Below are 7326 nucleotides of genomic sequence, written 5' to 3' on the forward strand. Positions count from 1 at the left end.
AATCTGAAACACGTTATGGTTGAAATTTGGTAATATCGTCAATAATAAATCAATATATCACTATCTCTTTCAATTTTAAAACATCATTCTATTTAAATTTGGAAGCATTTAATGTGCGCCGTTCAAAAAAGTATTTTGTTAACTTCGTTTTTAAATCCATTTTAAATTATTTGACATAGAGCTTTTCTATTACGTCACCGGAATATTTGTGAAAAAGTGACAACGTTACGTAATTTTTGGGCAACGGAAAGAGAAAACCTCCCTTCTATTTAATGTACACCACAGCAATTTTTTAAAATAAAAAAACTGGAGTATTAGGATAACACGGACATTAGGAGTTATTTTAAACCCATTGTTAAGCAAAGAAACCATTATGGACTTTGCTTCTACGTTTGACCTAGCCATCATAAATACCTTCTTTAAAAAGAGGGACACCCACCTCATCACCTACAAAAGCGGAGGAAATGCAACTCAGATTGATTTTATCCTAGCAAGACGAAAACATTTGGGACTCTACAGAGACTGTAAGGTTATACCTGGGGAATCACTCACTACTCAACACAGGATTTTGATCGCTGTATATAAACTTCCGAAACCCATTAGAACTAATCGAAATTTAGTACCAAAAATTAAATGGACATCATTAAAAGAACAAATAGGGATACAGTTCACGAAGGAACTAGCTGAAAACCTAAGTTCCATGGACACTACAAACATGACGACAAATGAAATGTGGCTAAACTTTGAAAAAATCTGCATAGGCAAAGCCGAAAAACTCTTTGGACGAACAAGAAGCAAACGGGGATCCAGCAAAGAAACAGAGTGGTGGAACCAAACTGTAAAAACGGCTGTTACCGCAAAAAAAGAGGCATTTAAAGTGTGGCAGTCGAGTGGTGATGCGGGTGATCTCGACAAGTACAAAACCGCTAAAAAGCACACGAAGAAACTTGTTGCAGTGGCAATGGCCGAAACAAATTCTGACTTTTACAGCAGATTAGAGTCGGCCAAAACAGAGTCAGAAATACATAAAATAGCTAAAACACGCCACAACAGTACAAAAGACATAACAAGCGTAAAATACATAAATGACACACATAGTAAATTATTGACGGATGACGAAGCCATAAAAAACAGGTGGACAGAATATTACAAACATCTTCTTAATGTCTCCCATCCTCGAAACACCGAGTACTGCAGGCCAAAACCGGTGTTAAGGCCACCTTCAAATGTCACCCCAGAAGAGATCAAAAGAGCTGTACATCAAATGAAAAACAATAAAGCACCAGGGCCAGATGAAATACCAGCAGAAGTCTGGAAGTCCTTGGGAAATCAGGGAGTAGTTTGGTTGTACATCTTGTTTAATAAAATAATACAAGGAGAGCCTATACCAGATTCCTGGCGTAACAGTTACCTCATACCGTTTTATAAGGGGAAGGGCGATGTTAGAGAATGCGGAAATTATAGGGCCATAAAACTAATGTCACATACACTAAAAATCTGGGAACGAATCCTAAACAACAGGTTGAAACAAATCATATCACTAACTCCAAATCAATGCGGATTCGTAGCGAAAAAGTGCACTTCAGATGCGATACAGACGGTTCGGATCTTGCTAGAAAAAGCTAAAACCAACAAGAGTAACTTACACATGGTTTTCATAGACCTAGAAAAAGCATTCGATCATGTCCCTCGTAACTTAGTCTGGGAAGCACTCAGACATCAATTGGTTCCGGAGCACTACATAAATCTCATACAGGACATGTACAAAGCGGTCACAACACAAGTCGTAAGCCCGGCAGGTAGAGGCGGACTGTTTGAAATTGGAGTAGGCGTACACCAAGGCTCCACACTCAGTCCGCTACTATTCAATACGACAATGGATCACCTGACTAAATCATGCCAAAAGCCACTGCCTTGGAACATCCTGTATGCAGATGACGTTGTTTTGATCTCGGACAGCGAACATGAAGTCCAGAGAGATTTTAACAACTGGATAGAGGCGCTAGAGACTAATGGGCTCAGAATCAGTAGAAACAAGACAGAACATATGTCCTGCATTTTCGACAATGTCACAGACCCAGATAATATTAAGATCTCAATAGGAAGTGCACATATACCTAAAGTGACACAATTCAAATACCTCGGCTCAATAATTAGCAATGACGGTAAAATCGAAAAAGATGTTACTCATAGAACAACAACGGGATGGATGAAGTGGAGACAGCTCACAGGCGTAATGTGCGATAGAAAAATGCCTCTCAAGGTTAAAGGACATCTGTATAAAACAGCAATTAGACCCGCTATTATGTATGGTTCAGAATGTTGGGCTACAAATAAACATCATCTAAATAAGCTGCACTCCACAGAAATGCGCATGCTACGCTGGTCAGCGGATGTCACACTGCTAGACAAAATCCGAAATGAGTACATAAGAGGAAGTTTTAAAGTGGCGCCCATAACTGAAAAATTGAAAGAAAAACGTCTGCGGTGGTTCGGCCACATCCAACGCCGCCCAGACGATCATATGATTAAGCTTGCCCTAAATATGCCTACGACGAAACGTACACGTGGACGACCACCCGCCACATGGTTGACGACGGTTCAAAAAGACCTGAAAAGTGCTCTTTTATCACCAGACGAAGCGCAAGATCGTGCTAATTGGAGAACGAAAACGAGGAAGGCCGACCCCAAGTAAATGGGATAAGGTCAAGGACTGAAGAAGAAGTTAAGCAAATGAAAAGAAGGGATTGAGGTAAAAAAAATGGGGTAAAATATGTTTTGCTTATAAAGTTACATTGAGATCCCTATTTAACATAAAGCTATTACAACATATAACTATTGAACTTTAAGTTGTCTATGAAATATCATAAATATAGTATAAATGTAGTTCTTTGTTAAAAAAAAAACATATTTCAGACCGCTTTTATATCTCTGACAATTGGTAACTTATATTTAAAACGTGCCGTTTCTCTAAATACAAAACTACAAAACTAAAAACTACAAAAGACAGGATACATAATGTCGACATACTAGCCCATTTATAGAATTTACTATCTGTGCTTATTTCTTTTTTTTCTAGTGAGTATTTAAAAGGCATTAAGAAACAACTTGCCATGACGTAATGTATTAAAAAAAATATTTAAAATGTATGCGAATGGTTCAGTATTGTTTTCCTCTTTCTTATATATTTTTTTTGTATTCAATGTTTTATTTTACTAAACACACACCTGAAGTAACCGTAAGTAAAATGATCGAAAACAATCTTACTAATATTATAAATGCAAATGTTTAGATGGATAGATGTTTGTTTGAAGGTATCTCCAAAACGGCTCAACGGATCACGATGTAATGTGGCATAGTCTGGAAGAACTCATAACTCATAAGTTTTTTTAAATCCTTACCGACGGAGTCGCGGGCGACAACTAGTAATATATAACTTTAATAAACTGGCCGAATTTTCGCTGCTGGCAGGTAGGGCACGACTAAAAAAAGGTGGGCACGACTAAAAAGCTCAAAGCCACGTGTTTTGAGAATCAAAAGTACCAGGAGATTATGGCGTGTCCTGGCGTAGTGTAGTGTAGTACAATGTGCGTGTGTGATGTACGATGTACAGATATGAAAGAGACGGCGCGATAGTCACACCCATAAAGGCTTCCCGCACAGTTTTTAAAATACGCAAATAGAGAGTTCCAAAAGCAAATAAGTAAAAATAAAAATTATTGTAACTATTTAACTATATTTTATATTAGACCAACAAAGACAAAATTATGTTGTAGTTTGTTATTTTTACTTCCTTTAGTTACTTACTTTTTTAACTTTTTTATTGCGCAGAATAAAAAAGGTGCCTATATTATTCTCGCAAACATTAGCTATCTTTTCGTCAGAGTCCCGTCAAAATCAGCCCAAACCAAACGCGCACTTGCGGACAGACAGACAGACATACAAATAGACATTTTAAAAACTGTTTTTTCGTTACAAGAAAGCAAATAGATCATTTTTACGGACTACTGTTTTTTTCTTACATTACCAACAATTTATAATTAGTTAAAAAAAATAATATCAAATACAGACTCTCCAATATTTTTAATTGTTTAGAAAGATGAGAACGAGTTTTATTTCATAACTTATTTCACACATTGGACAAACCACTTTCTGGTATCTCAACAACCGCACACAAAGGTTTAGATGTTTCAAAGTATCTCTTGTATTTCTGATATCCTGGTATTTGCTTGGTTGGAACACGTGTCTGCCTGACCTAATGGAGCAAGCACATCCTGTTAGGGTTCCCAATTTGTCCATTAATACTAGGATCAAACTCTTTTCATCTTCTGATGTCCGAGTACTGATGTTTTGCAAAAACGTGACTTTTTCAATTCCCGTTCCCTCCCTTATCCCTGGAGAAGATCAATAGGGGGAGGAGCTTCAAAGGAAAATTCACACGTGTGTTGTTTGCTGCTCACACACTCGCACACATATGCCTACCGCGTAATTTCTGATACCCTAGTACAATAACAGAGTGAGCACGTGTTTCGTTAGTATTTCGCCACTAACCTTGAAAATTCACAGTTAGACCCTGCAAAGTAGATAAGTGGGATGATAACATGTATGTGTGCATTTGTGTCCATGTGTGGGTGTTCTTTAGTAAAAATGAATAATTAGTCAAGATTGGTTTTATCTGATTCCCATTTAATATTTTAGGAAGAAGAAAGAAAGAAAGATTTACATGGTGTCAGAAATATATTTTACAAATTGTTATTTTACTGAAAATAAGTGTTTACTTACTTGAGAATAAAATGAGCACAGTTCGTCCACGAGGTTTATCTGAACGTACGAAAAAGTCAGTACTCATAACAATAGAAAGATTTACTTAAGCTTCGTGAGCCTTCTTTCATTATTTTTTTGAAAGTCTCTGCCGACTCTAACAGGATCTTTTAAAAAAATATGTATTTTCTATTTATTACTATTACTATTCTAGGCCTACAAAACTATCCAGGTTACAGTTTTCCTCTTATAATTGCAAAAGATTGATTGACCCCGACGTGATTTGAACACGCAACCTTCTGATCTGGAGTCAGACGCGCTACCGTTGCGCCACGGAGTCGATGATAAAGTGTTTGAAATATCTAAAATGATTACCCCCATTTACACCCTAATAGAAAAGGACATTAAACAAATTGATAACACATTTCGAGAATAGTAATGAAATAAACGAAGGTTTTTCTCAACACAGGAATATAACAGTACCAGGATGTTCGTGGTCAACGCGTATCAGTGAGTCAGTGACCCGTTACAAAAGCCACCACAACTTCTCCCTGATTGCTGCCGTTTTAGCTTACGTGAAACGTAAAGAATGTTCCTATTTTTTACACTCAAAACAATTATGTAAATAAAACTCAAATACCAACCCAAAAAAACACCAACCACAACAAAAGCAATCCGTTGTCAAGGTAACCAAGACACGTGTCTATCTGCTTGCAGTACCAGAACATCAGAACTGTGGAAGAGGTGATCCTTTTAAGATCTCTGTTTGTACCTAGTAGTTGTACAGCTGTTTCCATGAAAAGCGAAAGTCGTGACAACGACAATCAATAAATTCGGAATCAATATTGTTGAATTTATTTACCAACACTGTGTTCTGATACCCTCGTGTTTTAGTTAAGAGAACACGTGCTGCTTCTGCATGCAGCCAGCATACCGGAACGGAACAGACACGGAACAAACAAGATGAGATGACGAATACTACCTCGGTTTTTCTGATCACCTGGTACATCGGATGCTGCGGCACGTGTTCCATTATCAATGTGTCCTCTCCTGTGCTCCAGTGCCGGTCGGCTGCTAAAAGGTACAACACCAGGTCACGTGTTTGGACGCTCACAAAACAAGAGCATCAGAAGTGCAACGTAGTTTACTCACTCTGTAGTTAGTGTAGAAAATATTTGTGACTATAAATGACGATATAAGTTCTCGACAAATTTTGACATTTATCGGGTGGAATGGAAAGTACACCAAAAATTTCATACGAATTTTGACAATTTTGACGGTGAAGATACGAAGGCGATTGTCACAAATATTCGTGCCCGGCCCACTTTTTTCGTGACAATCAATAGTCGATAGTCGAAAAAAACTAAATTAAATGTGTTCCTTCAGATTATGCTCTACAACCATGCCAAATTAATTGAGATCCGTTTAGCCGTCTTGAAGATACTTTCTAACAAACATCCATCCATCCATCCATCCATCTAAACATTCGCATTTATAATATTAGTAATATTGATAATTTTCACACGATTGTCATCGACTCCGTGGCGCAACGGTAGCGCGTCTGACTCCAGATCAGAAGGTTGCGTGTTCAAATCACGTCGGGGTCAAATCAAGTCTCTTTCTTTTATTAAAATTACGTCTCTACCGGAATGAACACTGATTAATTTTTGGAATAAAATAAAAGATCACTGACACAATCATTTATTTTATTTTTTGTTAATGTGGTGAAGTGCATAAAACAATTGTTTTTGGTTATTAGTTATGGTCTAATTTCGACCAATAGAATTATTTAAATTCAAATCAAACTAACTAATTATCTATTTTATCGCTTAGCTTTTGTATACGTCATCAACAGTGACGAAACACGTGTCACCCGCGAGAGAGTATTAGGACATTAGGAGTCTAGTGAGGTATGGCCCGACATCCTACGCCACACATTGCCATTGTATTTTGCGCCGTATGTACAAACGAAGTTGCCCACATTCATTTGCAATTTGTGCTTCCCTAGTAACCTTTGCCCTCCAAGCACGTGGTGTCATGTCGAAAAAAAAAAAAGAAATGCCGTTTTATGCGATATGCCTAACAGTTTTCAAAATATGTACATGCTCGAAGCTGATAATCATTTAAAATAAGGAGTTACGGTAAATATTTAAAAACAAAAAAACAATGAAAAAACACAAATATACAGGATGTTCGGGAATCAGGTGTACAACGGAGTATCACAGATTTCATGTTAGAAAATATGACGATTAAGCCAAATTCACCTCTATCCAAAGTTTTCATTTAGTCGCTAGAAGGCTTTAAAGTTTGAAAATTATTTTACATTTATTCCAATATCTCCAAATGTCTTATATCGATTTTATTCGTCAGGGCCTTACTATGTATAAAAAAACTTAGTGTTTCGAAAACATTACACCTTTTATACCGTGACTCTACTAGCCTCCAGTACGGATTTTTGACAAATCATAGTTATTGAAACATTATTATGCGTAGGCTTGTGAAATGTAATCTTTACTAATAAATAGTACTTATACTGAAAGCATTGTAGTGATTCATATTTCTGGT

The 7326-nt window shown here is 37.0% G+C and overlaps 2 non-coding genes across 2 annotated transcripts; one reads left to right on the forward strand and one right to left on the reverse strand.

The window, feature by feature from the left end:
• Positions 1-5029: 5029 nt before the first annotated feature.
• Trnaw-cca lies at positions 5030-5101 on the reverse strand. Its single transcript has one exon. It is a non-coding gene; the product is annotated as a tRNA-Trp (tRNA).
• A 1195-nt stretch (positions 5102-6296) lies between these two features.
• Positions 6297-6368, forward strand: Trnaw-cca. The gene has a single exon. It is a non-coding gene; the product is annotated as a tRNA-Trp (tRNA).
• Positions 6369-7326: the final 958 nt, after the last annotated feature.

This window comes from Papilio machaon, chromosome 3 (assembly GCF_912999745.1).
Source record: "Papilio machaon chromosome 3, ilPapMach1.1, whole genome shotgun sequence".
In the NCBI taxonomy this organism is placed as follows: Eukaryota; Metazoa; Arthropoda; class Insecta; order Lepidoptera; family Papilionidae; genus Papilio; species Papilio machaon.